Source organism: Colias eurytheme, chromosome 26, assembly GCF_061535395.1.
Source record: "Colias eurytheme isolate Ceu_HAF_F1 chromosome 26, ilColEury1 Martin Lab GWU primary, whole genome shotgun sequence".
NCBI classification, from domain to species: domain Eukaryota; kingdom Metazoa; phylum Arthropoda; class Insecta; order Lepidoptera; family Pieridae; genus Colias; species Colias eurytheme.
The window spans coordinates 9072276-9094183 of NC_143005.1; the positions used below are offsets into that span (position 1 = coordinate 9072276).

Below are 21908 nucleotides of genomic sequence, written 5' to 3' on the forward strand. Positions count from 1 at the left end.
ATGTATTATCTTACAAGTGCAATGTATGATACATAAAGACATTTTAAGTTTGAAAAATCAGATGTTTTGCGCGAAGTGACAGTAGTACCCACCTCAACGCTTCGCTTATGAGGCGTGCAATTGAAAATAGCTGTGCTAAAGCTGCTGATACGTTATTTATTTATTTTTTTAAACTTATGAAAGAAATAAAAAAATACAATTTACGAAAATAACGTAGTTTTGTTAAAAGGCCGGCAACACACTCCCAATGTGCCTGGCGTTGTGGGTGCTCATGGGCGACGCTGCAGACCGCTTACCATCAGGCGTCGCGTCTGCTCTGCTGCCTCCTCTCTCATAAAAAAAAGTGTTTTTAAGTCAATCAAAATGTTAGTTTGAACCAAGAATAATATTTATATTGATTTATTGGTTATGTACTGCTTATAAGTATGCTTATATTAAATACTCTTTATGAATTAAAATGTAGGATAAAGACCTATTTAATTTTATGTTATCAAGAAATTAATTATGATTGAATGTACTAATTTATACGGATTTATTCCTTTGTCGAGCTTTATGACAATTTTACGAGTGTCCGCCGACATGCAGGCGTCTCTTGAAACATAAAATTAAAATAATTATTCTAACTGAAGACTTATCGGTTAAATAGTGAGCATACTCAAAACTTTTTTATGCCCGAGTAGAGGTAGTATATGTACGTCAATGCTTTGTATATAAAAAAAATGTTAAGTATGGTCTATAAAAATCTTTTCCGAATTTTCCTTCTGTCAATCTTTTATTTATATTTTCAGTAATGGATAATATGTTTTAAATTTGTTATATTATCCTGTATCCACACCATTCCTCATAGTATTGTTATTTATTAACAATACGAAAGGTAAAAGTCAAGATGTTAGGGAAAAGCTGAACCGAAAGTCCTTATACTATAGAGTCACTTATTTCAAATCTACACAAAATCGTCCTACTAATATTATAAATGCGAAAGTTGGTGAGGATGTGTGTGTGTGTTTGTTACTCTTTCACGCAAATACTACTGAACCGATTACAATGAAGTTCAGCACACATATAACTTGGATTAACATATAGGTTAGGTTTTATCCCGGAAATCCTACGGGAACGGGAACTGTGCCAGTTTTTCTTAGAAAACGCGTGCGAGACCGCGGGCGGAAAGTTAGTAATTATATATTTTAAAAGATAATGATTCTTGTCACGCAATTCACTAATAACTAAATAATAATTATATATTGAGAACATTTAAACAACATTTGCCAGACAACGAATATTACCAATAATATCGAACATGTTACGCTAGACAATATACATTTAAATTATTAATTTATCTAGATCAATGTACAAATTCAATCATGTTCGATTAAATTAAATTTGCATGTATTTTGCCGATGTTTGTGTCTATTTGTAGACAGATTAACACAATAAACAGTGCTCTTGTGTGGTAATAATTGAAATTAAACATTGTTGTTGGGTGAAGAGCAATTATAGTTCAGTGGTAATACACTGGATTTATTGATAAACGTATATTTGGTATCTGAACTGAATGAAAAAGTTGAACTTTAATGCTTGCTTTTATTGGAAAATTAGCCTAGGTATTTTTTAGCGGGCACATCGGAAGATAGTTAGGTGATAGAACTAGCGTGCCCATTTTGCTTCAAAACTGATACATAGGCAAAACAAAACTTGAAAAAGAAGACCAATTATCATAAATATTTAGTGTTTACAGAATAATATTAAATTATCTATGGTGCCTTAGTTATTTACCTTATGAAAGGTGTGGTGGTAACCTATGGTGTTATACTTAAAAAAGAGCTTAATAATTTTATTCTACATAAAATAAATATTTCCCTAAATTCTCCACAAAAAGATTCAATTAATGCACCGTTTACGTGTTTAAGGGCTTACAAAGAGTCTTATTTAATTCGGGTAACTGTTCCCGGATATTGAGATTTATGTGCCCTGATCCGGACACCCGGTTATTGTTATTTACGGATGTAGTTAACCGGGTATTCTTGTATTTGTTTCCTTATTTTTTCAACTTTAGTGGGAGATTAACTTATTTTATTTAGCAAGTAATTATATTACTCAGAATTAAATAAACGTTTTATTCGTGTTTTATGGTGTTATGTAGATTGAAGACATAGATAAGTATCGATCAGCTGATTGTTAGACGTTAATAGATGTTTTTATCAAGCCATTAAAATGCCTATTACTTAGTTTAATAATCTTTAATAATTTATTGGCCGAATAAACATCGATGTTACAAAAAGAAGAAGTTTGAGTTGTTTACAAATATATTTTTGTATATTTATATAATTACCATTTTAATTAGCAGTTTGCATTTTGTTTCTTGCAACGGTGGCTAGTTATAGAATTGAACCATATACATTTTCTATAGTTTATAGTCCTTTCTAAAATAATAATTAATTTGACAGAGAATAGAATAAGAACAAATAATATTCTCAAAAAATCCATACTAATATTATAAATGCGAAAGTAACTCTGTCTGTCTGTCTGTTACTCAATCACGCCTAAACTACTGAACCAATTTGCATGAAATTTGGTATGGAGATATTTTGATACCCGAGAAAGGACATAGGCTACCTTTTATTGCGAAATATGTACCACGGGCGAAGCCGGGGCGGACCACTAGTAATTTATAAATAACGTTACTTATGAAAGCATGACTGACTATTTGTCATACAATCAGCACTTTCAGTACTCACACTAATGTATTGTAATAAAACAAAAGGTGACAAAAGGTCACGAAGATCAATAAAATTATTAACAACGTAACCCTTGAAAAAAAAATTAATTGTCAAATAAAATAACAAAGTCAGATTTGTATTGAATTGTAAATTATTTCTTCGATGTTTTCTTTCAATCAGTATTTCGAATGAAATATCAGAAGCACAATACAGAAAATCTGAATATAGCTCCATCAAACATGGTTCAAACAATGTTTCATTATTGTTTTATTGACCTAAAGTTATGGAATTGTTCAATCACAATACAGTTTAGTTTATTCAGCGAGTATTTGTGAATTGTTTGTGTATTTATTTAGAATAGATTAGCTCTAACATTAGTGCAAATAATGAATGTCAAATTATTTACTGGAATCACAGGGTGCAGTCGAAATTTAAACTTCTAATCCTAGCGATTATTAAGTGTTCAGCAAATATTCGAAAACTCTACGTCAAAAAACAACGCCTTGTTTTTTCTCACCCACGTGTTGTTTAATTTTTTTTCTCTGTCTTTTTCGCTAGGTAGAGATCGCTACCTAGCGCCAGTAAGGCCGCCTTTTACTAGTTTCAAATGAATTGTTTGCTTTTCATGTGCTTATTTTTAATGCATTTTTCATAACATTTAATTTCAAGTCGACAACACACTGAACAAATAATTATACTTACCCACTAAATCTTAAATACAGCAGTGGGCATCGGTATCAATACTTAATTCGAGGATATAAGATACAGAAAATCAAATTGAAACAATTATTCAATTTTAAATTTAACTGGCACAGTGCATTTATAGCATCATTGAACAGTGAAGAAAAATGTCTGACACCAGAATTTTCTAGATCCAAAAACTCCGATGTTCACATTTATCAATACGCACGAACCGTCTTGTGATTTACTTCATAAATCTTTTCTCTTGAAATTTCTGATGTTTTTACAGTTTATCTGCTATCGAAGACGGAGACAAAACCAACAAAGCAAAAAACATAAAAATTGGAAACGAACTTGAGTTATTTACCGTGGTTATTTATTATATTATATATTGACTGACCCGACTTTGTTTTATATGGTCTTAAAAGATTTTAAATATTTTAAAAGAATCAATATTATTTATAGTTCCTTTCGAATATATAAGCTTTCTAACTAATGCATCTGAAAGATTAGAAGCCTCATTTTTCTTAAAAGGCACGCTAAACTATAAAGAAAGTTAGCTTTGAAGAGTTTGATCAGTTTCTACGTAGATACTACACTATAAATCATAATTAACATAATATACCTATTTAAAATTAGACGTGCAATAAATTTGAAGAAAATTACTTTTTTATGGCATTTCTCAAATTAAACTGGTATTTTTTGTATTGGTGCGAAATCCAAAAAATCAGTACGAACTTTGTTTCCGCAAAATGAATTATACAGACTATAGAATTTCAATTTATTTTATTTTGGTATAAAAACTGAACACAGTAAACAAAACGCAGTTTATGTGAAATATTTGAAAGGCGATACAAATTGTGCTCACTAAAATATTTTTCATCGCAGAGGAATTTTAGAACATTTCAAAATACATTTCGTTAAAATTCTTCTAGTGCAATATGAAATAATTGAACTAGTTTGGTAGATTCTAGAGAAATAAAATAACATTTATTACATACTAGCGGTCCGCCCCGGCTTCACCCGTGGTACATGTTTACGTTTTCTCTCCATAAGAACCTTCCTCGTATTTCAAGGAATATTATAAAAAAATAATTAATGAAATCGATTCAGCCGTTCTGTTGTCCGTTGATCTTATAAACTTTAATAAATAATAATGGTAGATGAATTCCTTATAATAATTTTTATTCTTGATAAATTTATAGCTGAATAACCTTTAAATTATGATTATAATAAATTTAAAAAACATATAACAAACAAAACATTTGTTATCTTTCTGTAGGCATTACATACATATATTTCTTTTATATAATCTTAAATCTTAATATATATAAATCTCGTGTCACAATGTTTGTCCTCAATGGACTCCTAAACCACTTAACCGATTATAATAAAATTCGCACACCATGTGCAGTTCGATCCAACTTGAGAGATAGGATAGTTTAAACATGTAGGTACCACGGGCGAAGCCGGGGCGGACTGCTAGTTATTTATATAATTAAGTATTTGATCATGTGTACAGCAAGGTTTTGAGCCCACGAAGGTATCTAAGTTGGTACGACCAATAAATATTAAAGGCAATTACGTGATCGATCGCAAATACGCCTTCTGTGCACTACCAAACTAGGATTTCTTATTGGAATTTATCTCAAAAGAACTCTTTTAGTTTACGTTTCTATACCTCTTTTTAAATCTCTTTACTTTGAAAAATAATCCTCTTCTAGGAATATTTCAGGAAACATTTTTCTAAGATTTCCATACAAATTGAAGGTTCTTGATCCAAAATAGAATAACTATATCCACTTTTGAAAATAACTTATTCTCCAACCTAAACCAACTAATCCGTCCTCTACAAACAATGGATCTATGAAATACAAACGCTTCTTCATAGTTATTTAGATGTAATACGCTTATGCATACTGGAAGTGTAAAGTAGATAATATATTTAAACATTATATTTTAAAATATATTTCATTCTTTAAATCCTCGGAATTCCTCTGATTCTAATGCTAAATTAATGTCTATACTTAATATTATAAAGCTGAAGAGTTTGTTTGTTTGTTTGAATGCGTTAATCTCGGGAACGACTGGTCCGATTTGAAAAATTATTTTGGTGTTAGATACTAGGTAGCCCATTCATCGAGGAAGGCTATATATAGGCTATATAATATCATCTCGCTAAGACCAACAGGAGCGTAGCACTGCGGGTAAAACCGCGGAAGATTCGAAGAATGTTAGTTAGGTACTATTTCATAAACGAAACATAAGGATTAAGCTATATTTTTATATGCACGTGGACTATGAGTTTTCTCTAACACGAGCGACGTCACGCGCAGAAGCTAGTTTCAAAATAAGCTGTCGGAACATGGATGCTTTACTTCAATGAGCTAAACATTTTATAGAACTAATTTTTCATCACAAAAGCGTCTTTGTTCTGCATATTTAGTTATTTTCATGTCTCATTAAAAGTTGCTTTGTCGAGGCAAACATAAAATAACAGCTTATGTTTAACTTATATTTAGCGTTTATTAAATAATACTTTTTAAATAAAAATGATTCGAAGAAAATTCGCTGCCATTAGCGGGATTGATTTAAAATATACATTTTAATTTCTGTAATTGAATATGTGCTTTGCTTTTTGTTCTACCTTGATTTAATAAATATAATTAGCTACAGCCCTCGGTTTTATTCTTATATTATACAAAAAAATACTAATATTATTTACCTGTTAGGTAAGGTACCTACCTTATATATGAAATCGAATTATGTAATAACTAGCTGTCCCAGCAGACGTTATTCTTCCAGTATTGGTCGAGCCGTTCTCGAGGATAAGACACGCTTTGCGACAAATTTTGTGATTCATTTTTATTATAAGTTAACAAGAAGTTCTATATTTCTAGTGTATAAACTAAATAGTCTAAATATCCCTTCTCGTATAGTCTGTAGTCCGATAAACGCAATTTAATTATCATTATGCAAACAAGAAAGGTCTTCTATAGATTTGGAGTGGTCTAGATGTCCCTGCCAGTTAAAAATATTCAGGTATTTTTTTGTTTGATAATTTATAGTAAATAAAGACCATCTTTTCCTAAAAAACTGCATTATTGTTGAGGTTATAGACTCTATATAGAGCATAGGTGACTTTTATACTAATCCCAGTTTGACAAGGCGGTACAAGGGACTTAATTTATATACTTAAACTATACACGGTACATGTTTACGTTTTCTCTCCATAAAAACCATCCTCGTACTTCGATGAATATTATAAAAAAAGAATTTATCGAAATCGGTCCAGCTGTTCACGAGTGATGCCGTGACCAAGGGAAATAGAGATTCATTTTTATGTATAGAGAAGATAGACATCGTAAAACTGATTTAAAATACAAACTACTAGATATCTTGTTACTTTCGTCTTTGTAACTACTTTTACAGGCCGACGATATCTATAGAATAACTAGTGGTCCGCCCCGGCTTCGCCCATGGTACCTACATGTTTAAACTATCCTATCTCTCAAGTTGGATCGAACTGCACATGGTGTGCGAATTTTATTATAATCGGTTAAGTGGTTTAGGAGTCCATTGAGGACAAACATTATGACACGAGATTTATATATATTAAGATATAACACGTTTGATTTGTGTGCTTTATGAAAAAGCTTTACGCAGCTATGGAACATAACCTTAACAAGTAAACCCTGGAACTTTTATTTGCTAAAAACTTCATCAATATAAATGACTTCAACCATAACCCTAGTAACCTCTTCTAAATTTATTAATTAATTTTTGTTCATATAATTAATATGGAGCCCTGGGGTCCCAAGAGACCCGCGTCGGGGTCAAAACTTCTCGTAATAAGATACTGAATGTTTAATTTACCTTTGATGTATCACTTTAGACATCAACCGTATCAAAAATAACATTAACTAAATGACGTATTTAATGTAATAGTAGGTCATTGATATTTATAAACTAGCTGTGCCCCGCGGTTTAACCCGCGTTTATAAAATAAATAAATAAATTAAACAGTTCCAACTTCCAGAAATTGTTTAGTCGGACACCAAAAACCAAGTATCGGTTTTCATTGTTCATTACGAAAATAATATTGTTATCCCTCATTAAGTATTATTAATAGAAAATCAAATCTAGAAGAAAGCCTATCAATTTGTCAGCGATAAAAATGAAAGGTACTTAACAAATATTGCCAACAAATATATCCTGGCACGAAGTATAAATACTCAGCTAAATGTCAATTATTTCTGGCATTGATTTATTACTGTGATTGTAAATAGATATAATATCATTTTGTTTATTTGCCTTGGATTGTAATTGGCCGATTGTCGTTTATTAATAACTATATTTCTCGAATTTATCATACAAATTATCACGTAAATATATGGAAAAGCCAAGCATCGAGATTTGGAGAGATGAAAAAAAATATAATTACATACAATCGCTTACTTAGGGAAAAAGATACAGTCACATACCATAAAAAGATGGTTTTTAATTTTTACCATAAAAAAATATTAAAATAATAACAGCATTTGGTTAACTACCTACACCCTTGTCAGGCATGTACCGATTCGGAAAGAAATTTCAGACAAGAATTTCAGAGATTCGTCTAATTCTTTTGTGCTTCAGATTTATTCATGACACGTATAAATATCATTTCTACATCAACGTCAAATACGAATGTATGTAAGTACTTTTATTTGTGGGTTGTCTGAATGCCAAATGTTAGCACTTACGACCTTTGATCATAAATTACGTTATGTTTCTTATGCCGCTAATGCGAATGTACAAGTAGTAGAATACTAAAGAGGAAATGTGTACAAAAAAATAGGTATAGGTACATGAAAAGTAGGTTAATACCAAATGCATTGTTAGTAATCTATATGCTAATTATTTATCCTCATGTGAATTAAAAAAGTAACGTCATGCCAGTACCGTCACGTTAACGCGATGATTTAAGCATCTTTGAATCTTGCCAAAGAAGTTTCACTTCTGACACGTGTGCTCGGCACACACGCTCTTTTTTATTAAGAAATAATCAATTTTTTACACTTATTTCCTCATTTTCAAATGTGACGTTGAAAATCTTAGTTTCTTTACGAAACTGTCAGAACAATGAACAATAATTCATGACTAAAGTTATTTATATATCTTTAAGTGCACTTAACCTTTCTAGCTGATGTTGATAAAATCCAATCTCTGCATTTCCTCTCTTTGCTGCTTTTAAGAAAAACCGTACTGAATATTTCACAATCAATGCTCTTCTTAAAGATAATAAATAACGACAATCATTTAGTTTCTTATCTTTAGAGTTCACATTTACATTTTTATTGCGCGTTGAAAATATCTAGAAATTCAACTTCATTTGTGTAAAGAACAAAACGATGATATAATTTTATAACTATTTTTAAACAGCACTTTTATTATTTACAAAAGTTTACAACTAGGTAACAAAGACCTAATCAAAGATAAATACTGAAATCAGCGTCTGATATTCTTTCATTAGCATAAGTGGTGCTCCATCTATGTTTATATCACAACCAGCTGTGCTCCGCGGTTTTACCCGCATCGCTCCGCTCCTATTGGTCTTAGTGTGATAATATAATATAGCCTATAGCCTTCCTCGATAAATGGGCTATCTAACACCGAAATAATTTTTCAAATCGGACCAGTGGTTCCTAAGATTAGCACGTTCAAACAAACAAACACTTCAGCTTTATAATATTGACGTATAGATGACATCAAAATTCCGCACGCTCGCTACGCAATAACATAAATTTTCAACAGAATACGACAAATGAAACAAAAAAGCTATAAAAAACGATCAAAACAAATATAGTTTTACTAGAGGTCCGCCCCGGCTTCGCCCGTGGTACATATTTTGCAATAAAAGGTAGCCTATGTCCTTTCTCGGGTATCAAAATATCTCCATACCAAATTTCATGCAAATTGGTTCAGTAGTTTAGGCGTGATTGAGTAACAGACAGACAGACAGAGCTACTTTCGCATTTATAATATTAAGTATGGATTCAACAATCTCGAACCTGATTGCCACATTGTACATCCCACACGAATTATACATTCGTCAAATACACGAGCATTGTTGGCAACTTCATGAACTGCAAATGTTTATCATCTTTTGTTTTGTTTGTTCTGTTTAACATTTAACCACATTTAACTTGGTCGCAGTTTAAAACTTTCAGCCAGGCGTTCAACTATTGTGTAGGCGCTTCCTTTTTGCTTTAAATGTCAGTTTATTATAGTCTGTTTTGTTTTTGAAGTGAAACTTCTTTAGGTGCGTTGAGAGTAAAATTACAAGGTTGTGTCCTGGCAATACCGTCACGTCATAGAGTAGGCGATGACTTTAGTAGGTATCTTTGAAGTTTCACTTCTGACACGTGTGCCGACCACACGTTCTTTTTTTAATTTAACATTATTTTATAGGCTGATTAACGCATTATCAACCTCATTCAAGTAACGGTAATCTTTGAATTGAAGATTTATTTCAATAATATATGTTTACGTATAATTTAATACAATATTGTCTTTGCTAAAATATATTTTTATACTTATGTGTGTAAATAATAATTTATAGATGACATGAATATTAAATTAATGAAGAATAAAACAGTGGACTTCATACAATACATTAATCATGTATAAAATACTTTGTAAAGTTTGAAATTTTGATTACACATTCATCCTACAATAAAAATCTCATCAAACATTGTAACATCCAATTCAATACTTCATAGCATCTGCATCGCTACAATTTTGTTTCTATTGTCTTTCATCAAAAATTCTATCGCCATTTCTATGTGCTGGAGAACTAAATTAAAATCGAATGCGCTACTGACAGCTAGTTGTGAATGAATAAAAAATCGGTCAAGTGCGAACTGCGAGTCGGACTAGAATAAAGGTTCCGTATAAATAAGCTAAGGAGCAACGACAAATAACTGGTCACCGTGTTAACCATTGCTTAGTATTGATTTTTAAGCTATTGCATAGCTTTTTTGTCAGACTTTGAGCGCGGCGACCGAATGTAAAAATTCCGTAACGAAAAAACCTAACACCCCCCACCCCAACCGGCACAGCGATGCGATGCTATGCAATAGCTTTACCGCGGCAGTCCTCGAGTGCCACACGTATTTGTATTATTTGTTGTTATAGCGACAACAGAAATATCATCATCATCACCATCGTAAAAATTTCAACTATCACGGTTCATGAGATAGTCTGGTGACATACATACGAAGTCTCAGTAATAAGGTCTTGTTTTATCCTTTCCGTACGGAACCCTAAAAAAGAATCCAACAAAAAATATTGCTGTACAAAACTGCAACAGTGATAAACTGATACGAATTGTTGCAATATTAATATCAGATAGTTTCAGCTGGAAGCTTATCTAGTAACTGAATGGTATGAGTCACTGTACAAACCAATCTGCTTGCATTTTATATTAATAGAACACGTCTTGTAAGTGAGTTTAATATTTGAGTGAATGTTTGGTCGTTAGACTTGGTTGCTCTTGATTATTTTATAGAGAGAGCATGCTTAGCTCCGTCTAGATTGAGCTGGGATAAAACTGTATTAGAGGAATAAAATATATCTTAAACTAGCTGCTCCGCGCGGTTTCACCCCCGTGGCTCCACCCCTGTTGGTCGTAGCGTGATGATATATAGCCTATAACCTTCCTCGATATATGGACTATCTAACACCGAAAGAATTTTTCAAATCGGACCAGTAGTTCCCGAGATTAGCGCGTTCAAACAAACAAACAAACTCTTCAGCTTTATAATATATAGATATAGTATATGTATAGATTTACTACTGGTTGGTTGGTTGAGTTTAACAACTACAATAAACACACACTGGAAGGAACATTACGTACTTACGAAGTAACTTTTAGTATCTGATATTACTAGTTGGTGTAAGAATCGTGTTTTGTGAAACATTCGCTTTGCGACGTAAAAAGAAATTATATTAAATTATTAATATTTTAAGAATTTTCTTACTGTTATTAAATTGTTTTAGTTACATATTAAAAATAAATATATAGTTGATGCAAATACGTAATTTCAGAGTTAAGTAATATGCACCTATGCATTGAATATTGAACAATATACATAATTATGTATAATGTATTATAGCAAATGTGTTACGATAATTTTAACCAACAAGTTGACCTAACTTGTTTTGAAATAACAATTATATCGTACTAGCTTCCCGCCCGCGGCTTCGCCCGCGTTTTCAAAGAAAAACCCGTTCCCGTAGGATTTCCGGGATAAAACCTATCCTATGTCTTTTCTCGGGGATCAAAATATCTCTATACCAAATTTCATGCAAATTGGTTCAGTAATTAAGGCGTGATTGAGTAACAGACAGACAGACAGAGTTACTTTCGCATTTATAATATTAGTATGGATTATTTTTCGACGCTCTTACACAGTTATAATAAATGACATTTTAAGTTGAAAACTTTTTCAATAGCGTCGCATGTTGGTAATCGATCAAGAGCGGAAGAAGTTTTCATTTTAAAAACAGTTATTTTTAGTTTTAAATGGAAACATTCACCATAATTGCATATTGATTAGTCGAACAATCTTAATTTTTAAATCAAACTCAAACAAAAAAAAAAATAACGAAGTCATTTATTTATTCAATAAGATTTTTTTCTTCTAGAAGCACTTTTGAATCGTCATAACAGCAGCATCTACCTATGGAGAAAAACCTACGAAATTACGAATATTAAAACAGGACTAGTTGCAACCTTTAGGTATTAAATTAAAAACCTGGGTTGGTACATAATTATATTACACGAATATACTTATAAGTTTCACATTAAAAGCATAAAAAGCCTGTTCACTTTACTCATAAATTATTTGAAAATTAAAAAGCCATACATGAGTTCGTAGAATCTAGTATAAAATTATATGTATAGTAATTTAAAAGCACTTCCATGTATACCAGTAATTACGAATCTATCTTATCGCCGTAATTGAAACAAATCCACAGATTACTGGAATTATAATCTGATTGGAAACCAATAGATAATGTGTAACACGTAATACATATGACTGCATACTTTGTTGTTAGTCATTTTTGATCGAAAAAATACGTGGAACTAGAGACTTTTTTTACTACCTCATAATTTTATAAAGTCTATAGATATGGATAAGAAGTTTATTTTATTTATTTTTATTTACTCTTTATTATACAATTGTTGGTATTATTAAATTAACAGTAATAACAAAAACTATGCAAAAGTTTATTGCACAAATAGCGGCATTATGGCTCCAAGCCATCTCAAAATATTACATACATTCTTTATTTCATCCCGGTGTTAAAATATTGTCTCTATTCTAGATATTATACTTAGAGCGTGTCCACGTATCGAAGTTTTGATAAATAACACTCATATAGGTACATATATTAGGTAGGTACCCATAGTTGAATAATTTATTGATTTTGTAAGTTTACAGCGTATGCATAAAGATTTAAGAATAGATTCAAGTTGACCGTATATAAAATACATAAAATTTAATATGGCTATTCACACCAAAGATGTTGATCACAGCTTTACTGCAAATTGTGTTGTAAGGGCTATTTTTATTAACTCCCGATCAAAAAGTGGTATAACTTGTATATCCGACTTGCAAAGTAACATATCAGCCATATTATGATATTGAGTAACTTACATAATATTTAGTAGAAATAGAAGCAGTCTTCAATATACTCTCTTGATAACTAGAGTCAGAATTTCAGCCAATGTTGTTGTTAAAGTAGGTAAACATAATTAAAAGTATTCCATAAAAAAAAATATTGATTTGTATGAACTGTGTTTCTTTCACTTTCATGTTATTTGAAATACGGAAGAAAGAAATAAAGTAGGTATTCATTAGTTTACACGTTGATTAAAAAAGTTTACAATTAAATCCCTTAAGTTTGTTTGCTTTCGTGACGGTAAATACACGGCGGCCCTTTATACATTAATTTAATAAGTCAAATATTTTGAACTAAATTGATAAAATTATGTATTTTATCGTTTCCTTTAACATGTTTATGGCACATTGGACAATATTAATTAAATTAAAATTAAAACTGTCCTTTACGGCATATCATGATAATTGAAAAATATATTAAAAAAAATTACACAACTTTCAATTCATAAATTGCTCGGAGCAAAACGCGTTTCCGCAAGGGTATTAAATTTTACTACATAAATGGTGTGTGTTTTGAAATTATTAATCTATACTAATATTATAAAGCTGAACAGTTTGTTTGTTTGAACGCGCTAATCTCGGGAACTACTGGTCCGATTTGAAAAATCTTTCGGTGTTATATAGCCCATTTATCGAGGAAGGCTACAGGCTATATAATATCATCACGCTAAGATATAACAGGAGCGGAGCACTGCGGGTAAAACCGCAGGGCACAGCTAGTTTACTATAATATGTACTCAATTATATAGGTCCTGTGTATGTGTATGAAGCCGGGGCGGACCGCTAGTTATTTATATAAATTTATTTTTGGCTTTCTGAACTATTTTTTTTTCTGAATTACCTAAAAACCTTATCGACGTAATAAAATCTATCACCGTCCCTGCCCCATGCCCCACGGGGACACATCAATACGAATACCTGTCAATACATTTGACGTAGATTCTTTGTAAATGTCAGGAAAATATCAAAATAATGGTGTCGTTAGTATTAACGAAGCACTCCTTGTTATTCTTTAACATTACGGGTAATTGAGAACTTATTTCCTTATATAGAAACATCTTTTATATATAGTAATAAGATATTGTGAAAGGATGTCAAAGTTCTATAAATATATATCGACGTCATATTATTGTCGATATGTATAAATTAGCTTAAAGAAAGGAAAGGACGAAGAAGAAATAAAACAATGTTACAGTAATATCATAGTATTTTCTGATGTTTGATTTTACGCGAGTATTATACATTTAGAAATTAAAGACTTTTTAACGGATTTTAAACGCGATTTATTCATTCTATTATTTTCCCGACGTTTCGAACACTTTACAGCGAGCGTGGTCACGGGGAGACAAACGTCGGGAAAATAATAGAATGAATAAATCGCGTTTAAAATCCGTTAAAAAGTCTTTAATTTCTAAACAGTAATATCATGTTATAGAGCACTAAACTAGCCAACTATTGCGAACTTTATTAAAAAACTCTATCGTATGTAAAACTGGGATGAAATTGTAGGTATGTTAAAAAAAACCATGAATTATACCAAAACAAGCGTTCATTATTCGTCCATTACTATAACAATAGCTTCGAAAAATGTGAAAAATATTTCTACATATAACATACCGAGCTTAAAATCTACATTATTTGCAATCGTAAGATCTATCAATAACCTCCATAAAGTTAATTGAGAAGTCTCAAAAGCAATTAAATTTAATGAGTTAGATCGCATCCTACGGGTTTTCTCCCGCCAAAACGTGCCTTATCGCAGGACTTCAAAATGTTGAGTCACAGTTTCGGAGCACCTAATATCTTCTATAGATTTTTGAACGGCTTGAAAATATGGATAATTTACATACAGGTATTGAATTTTTTATCGTTACCTTATACAGCGTTATTTTTTAATGATAATAAGAAAACATTTTATATGAAGCCCTAACTTTTATATTTTCTAGATACTTATGGATGGATGTTTACCTATGTGTATGTTTGTTACTCTTTCACGAAAATCCTATTGAACCGATTAAAATGATATTAGCACACGTAGGTAACTTGGATTAACACATAGGTTTTATCCCGGAAATCCCACGGGAACAGGAACTTTGCGGGAAAAACGAAAAACGCGGGCGAAGCCGCGGGCGGAATGCTATAGTTGAACTATAAACCGACTTTCAACCTTTTAAAGCTACTATATTCCTGTACTTTTTATGAATTTTAATCCCGGATCAAGTCAGACAAAACCAGGACATAATCATAGATTTTTATAACCATACGATTAAAATGCAAATCTTTCGATATTGGTTATCCGAGCTTAATATAGTATTATCTTTTTTACAGTAATTTATTCATTGCTTCTCCATGTCATTCGCAGACTTCGTGTAGTTTTATTTGTATTAAGCCTTTTTATGGGTAACCTCTTGTATTTGGCTAGTGTTACCTTAAAATGAAATATTTACTCCCTGTTTATACAAACAAAGTTGACCTTTAACCCAACTAATATGGTGCACTTTCAAGCTCAAACTAACATTTCCTATATTTTATAGATATTCAGTAAATGTTCTACTTGAACATCAAAATACAAATTTGAATCAAATAAACAACAATCTTTACGACGAAATTTAATTACGAAAGTATAATATAATCATAAAGTAAATATTTAACCAAAAAATTTATTGAATAAAAGCTCGCATAAAAGACGGTAAAACTCCTCAATTCCTGGTAAACCATAAGGTTAAAAGTCGCGGACATTACTTAGCAAAATTTAATAATATAAATTGAAAATAAAACTTTCAACAAAAGAGTTTAATCTGGTAAGAAAAACTCAGAGAGTTATGGCGCTACACAGGGGAAATCATTTGTCCCCAAAACTTTTTAATTGACACAACTTTGCGATTAAAATATCAATATTAAACACGTATATTGTTGAATTAATATGATACATAGCTAATAAGTAAAACCAAACTTTATGGGGAATGAGAAAAGCTGTTCTAACAGTATTAATTTAATGAAAAAATCTAACTTAGGTATATATTACATGGTCATAGTTTACTTTTTATAAACTTAAAGCTTAAGACATTCTGGTACTCTGTCTTCGTATTGTAGCACTTTAGCACTAGCCGATTACCCTGCTTCCAGGTAGACTCTTCTAAGCTTTTGACCTAAAATAATCAAAATACGTTCAGCCGTTCTCGAGTTACTAGTGATGTTACTAACACGAGTTTTTTTTATGAAAATAGTTTTTTTTTCAGTTCGTAATTCATTCGTCTTCTCCGCCTATTTATCTTGTAATACTAATAATGATAGATTCTTAAGTCTACAAATATAACAGTTAACGACATAATATTCTAATCTATTTAGGGCCGATTTTTCAATGCTTGGATAAAACTTATCCGTCCAATAAAGTATTACACAATAATATTAAAATGTCACGTAAACTGTCAAATACGGGCAAGTAGAATACGTTTTTAAAATAGTAGTTTTATACATTATTCGACGAATAAGTTTTATCCAAGCATTGAAAAATCGGCCCTTATTCTAACATCTATTCATACTTTTTTTTTTAAATTATCCGTAACCTTATAGAGGTAATGTAACGAAAACATGCGTACAATATTATCCGCGAATTATATATAGACACATATCTAGGTATTATTACATAATATAATTTTCCAAGCAAAGTAATGAATGTCGTCAATAGGAGGTCTAATAAACCTCAAGAAGGGACAAGAAAAGCCCCTTGTGGTGTTTATTAAGTTATTTGGTTATTAAGCCTGTAACAGTGTCATTACTTAATGAATATTATCATAATTTATTTTGTTTAATACTTTCTAGGAGTAATAACGTGTAAGAACATATTGTGTAAGTAGCATTTTTTCAAAAGATAAGTCTCTACACAAAATCGATGACTTATGTTGAAAATAGAAAAAAGAAATATATTTATTTGAAGACTAGCTGTTGCCCGCAGCTTCGCCTGCGTGGAAAAGAAAAATTTTCATGGTACAAACTTTCATCTCCTATTTTATCCCCTTGAGGGTAGAATGGATCCAAATCCTTTCTTAGCGGATGCCTACGTCCTATCCTGCATGCTAAACTTCATCCCTATCCGTCCAGTGGTTTGGGCTGTGGGTTGATAGATCACGTCAGTCACCTTTGAGTGTTATCTATTTAGAAGTTAGTACATTCCGCCGCGCGCGCAACCGTGTACCGTTGCACTCCGTATTATAATTTGATATCTCCGAATATGTCTAACAAAAACTGTGTTCGCGAGTTGAATAACACTGTTATACTTCTACAGAACAAAGTGAACTCGTTGGAATTGCTGATATTCGAACAAAATAACTTATTGAAAAATCTCCTTCAAACTCATCAAGATGTCAATACGAAGGTACTTCTCGGATCAGCTGGTCAAATATGCGAGCCTGATGCGGGTACAACGAAGCAGCGTCCAGTACGTCAGACGAGACTTCGTGCTGTTTCTTCTGTCCCCGCAAGCAAGCCTAAGGTGCGAACAGCGAGGAACATGTCGCCCATCTCAGCGCCCGCCCCACCGCCACTGCACGCGATACCGAGTGACGTCGAGCCAGCCCCTACTACAGGTACGGCGTACGACTCGAACCTCGTCTCGCAAGCGACCGATGCCGCTGATACAAATGCGAGCATCGGTACTAACAATGAATGGGTAACAGTGAGACGCAAGCGAGTTTCTAATTCGTCGAAGAATGTAGCTCGTGGTACGGCCGCGCCTGGGACGACTTCACTCGAAGCTGCGGAACGTAAAAGCTATCTGCACGTTTATTATTTAAAATCTGGTACAACTGTTGAACAAGTTATCAATCATCTGCTCGTTATCTGCCCCAATGATAGCTGCTTCGTCGAACAGTTAAAACCCCGTGGAGACTACGCTTCCTTCAAGTTAACTGTCCCGACTAAACATGTAGATATTTATTTGTCACCATCTCACTGGGCCGAAGATGTGCATATAAAGCCATGGCGTAGTGGATTTCGCAAAGAAAAGGACACCCAAAAGCCGTAAATTTAAATCCCTCACTATGTTCTACCAAAACGTAAGAGGTTTACGTTCAAAGTTAGACAAATGTAAAATATCGGTATTAAGTGAGCGCTTTGATATATACGCTTTGACTGAAACTTTTCTTAACAGTGGTGTTAGTGATTCGGAAGTATTTCCCGCCGGTTACTCCTTGTTTAGAAAAGATAGAGCTGACGATTCTGGATGGGGTGGAGTTTTATTAGCCTTTCGTGACTGCTACAACGTCAAAAACATTAGTATAAATAGCGGTGATCTAAATTGTTTAGAGATTTTAGCTTTATCCGTTAAAATTAAGTACATGAATTTTGTTTTTTGTGTTTTGTACATACGACCTAGTTCCAGTGATGAAATCTACTGTAAATATTTTGAAATTTTAGAAGACTTGTGTATTCGATTTTCGCAGCATAAAATCATTATTTTTGGTGATTTTAATTTAAACTCTGCAAGTAGAAACGTACTTACTCACTATAAAAACATGTTAGCATTGTGCAAGTTTAGTCAAATTAATACTGTTCCTAATGTAACCGGTAGTATGCTAGATTTAATATTGTGTAATTTTAATACTGATTTACAATTGATCGATGACCCGCTACCGCTTGTACCCAAGGATAATTATCACCCCCCGCTTTTAGTAAAATTAAGTTATTTGAGCCAACCACAGAAATACAAAACTCCGTCTGTGTGTAGACAATTTATCTTGCAGTCTAATGAGTGGAATTTTCGTAAGGCGGATTTGAACAAACTATATTCGCGTCTCGAATTATTAGACTGGCGTGATATGTATGAATATGGTAATGTAGATGATGCGATTGAATTATTTTATAAAAAAATTTACGAGTGTATTAATGAATGCGTTCCCACAAAACGCAACCCCACATTTAATTCAAGATTTAACTACCCAGTATGGTTTACATCAGACGTAATTAGTAACATTAAAACTAAATATTTTCATCTAAAAAAGTATAAAGAAAATGGTACACAATTTAATAGGGAAATGTTTAGATATTATAGAATTAAGGTTAAAAACTTAATACATATTGCTTATTCTACCTACACGAATCAATTAGAATTTAACATAAAAAATGATCCATCAAATTTTTGGAATTTTATTAAACAACAGCGCTCGTCCCACTCCCAGCGTACCGAATATGAATATAACGGGAACCTTGTCTCAGGTGTCGACGCTGTTAATGCTTTTGCTACTTATTTCCAGTCGGTCTTTTTGAAAGATAAACCTCAACTTAGTCCGAATAACATCTGCTCACATCCCGATAAGGATTCCTCGCGTGTATCTATTAGCTACATCTCTAAGTCCGAAATACAAAATGCTGTTCGACGTCTTAAACCACGCTCATCTGCAGGACCCGATGGCATTCCTCCTTATCTCATTAAGGACTGCATATCTGTTTTTTTACAGCCACTTCACTTCTTATTCAACATGTCGCTTTCGTCCGACACATATCCTAATGAATGGAAAAAGTCGCGCATTACACCAATACCCAAAAGTGGCTGTAAGTCCCAAATTAATAACTATCGCCCTATAGCTGTAGCTTCTTGTTTTGGAAAATTATTAGAGATAATTTTAAATAATAATCTGACGAATCAGATTCGCTCACTCTTGTGCGATCCTCAACATGGATTCCGGTCGAAACGTTCTACGACAACAAATCTCATCAATTTTGTCGATTATACTGCAAAAGCACTCGATAAAAAAAGACAGGTTGACGTAGCTTATTTTGATTTTAAAAAGGCTTTCGATCGCGTAAATAATGATGTTCTTTTATCGAAATTTTCTAAATTTGGTTTTACACCCAAGTTGATAAAATACTTCGCTAACTATTTTGATGGTCGCGTCCAATACGTCCAACTCGGACGTCTACGTTCCGATCCTTATTCGGTGCATTCTGGCGTAAGTCAGGGCAGCACCTTAGGACCTACTCATTTCTTGGTCATGGTAAACGACCTTCCTAATGTACTAAGATCAGCCCAATGTCTCATGTTCGCAGATGACTTAAAACTATTTTTAACTATCGAATCTTATTCCGATTGCTTATCTTTACAAAATGACATAATAAATTTGACTTCTTGGTGCCATGAAAATCAATTAGAATTTAATATTTCAAAATGCAACATAATGACATACACTCGCTCGCGTTCACCTATTGTATATCCATACAGCTTAGAAGGCACAACGCTGCGCAGAGTCGACCACATCCGCGATTTAGGAATACTTTTTGACAAAACGTTAACGTTTAATAAACATATTGAGGCTGTGTGTCAAAAAGCGTACAAATCCCTCGGCTTTATCGTACGGCAATCGGCGAGGTTTCAGGATAGAAACACTGTCGTCGTATTGTACTCGGCCTACGTACGCAGTATATTGGAATACAATGCAATAATATGGAGCCCTCACGAAAAGAAATACACTCTACTGCTTGAGAGGGTTCAAAGAAAGTTTGCTCGTTATTTGTATTTAAAACTTTACGGATATTATCCTTACATGTATCCATCTCTTTTCGTAATAGGCATGGTTGGCTTAAATACACTTGAATTGAGACGAAAACTTGCTCTCTTAATTCACTATTACTTATTATTAAATAATCGCGTCGACAATCCTGTCGCTTTGGGTATGTGCGGGTTGTGGGCGCCGCCTCCCGGCGTGTCGCTGCGCCGCCGGCCGTTGTTCGCGGAGGCCTGTGTGCGGACGCAGGCGGCCGGCACCGCTCCGACACACTCGGCCCTTCATCTGTTAAATCGTGTGCTGGCCTCCGATGCCACAATTGACATTTTTGCTAGCAGTACAAATACTGTCCTAGACCTCTGTATCAGGTACTTGGATGCACATAGTATGTAACTCCATTTTGTTTGTATTTTTGTTAACATATTGTTACTAAATTCTATCATCTATGTATGCTTTGGTATTATTACTGTAAGTACAAAGAATGATTCTGTTTCAATAAATAAATAAATAAATAAATAAATAAATATAGATATTTAATATTTATTATAATAATGGAATAAAACAGACACATAAAAATAAAGTTGTGAACACATACTAAGAAACATTGATGCCACTCTGATGATCGGAGACATCAAAGTTCTCATACATCCTCAAAACCTTTCACATTTAAAATATTATGATAGGATTAACAACAGAATAATAGATAATAATTGAATATCTCAAAACTAAATTTAAATACCAATACCGTTGAACTAGATCGTTATAACCACATTGTCCCTTGTAATTTTATTAAAAACGAACCTAAGATTTGATTAATTTGTTTAGGCACAGTGACGAAAACACAAAGGAAATAATAGTTTAGATATAGCCTGAAGGAATATCATGAAAATTAATACATACAAATAGAATTTGTTCTTACGCAGACGTGTCTTAGCGTTCTTATGCCTTTAATAAATAAATACTTTCTAGTAAATTAGTCTACATTTTTATCCCTGTTTCACCCCGGTGATACAGCACATTGGTAAGTATATAATAATGTTAACCAATAGACCTGAAAACTCTAATACTTAATAAGAAAAATATATCGCTCAGCTTATAAAATAAAAAAGTCAAGTCATAAGTCATCTCGTAAACGTGACTGCTTGTAATTGAAGGATTAGTTCACATAAAACCAGTTGATCTGAAGTTTTTTTAATGTTGGATTAGTGTGGTGCAAGCTACAACAAACATATCATGAAACCTAACGATCCTTTCGTAAAACTAATACAGCAGTTCCAACT

General features: G+C 32.7%; 1 protein-coding gene across 1 annotated transcript in view; it reads left to right on the plus strand.

The window, feature by feature from the left end:
* The window catches only part of AstA (allatostatin A), a 42811-nt gene that overhangs the window by 17288 nt on the left and 3615 nt on the right, over nt 1-21908 (plus strand). The window lies entirely within an intron of this gene.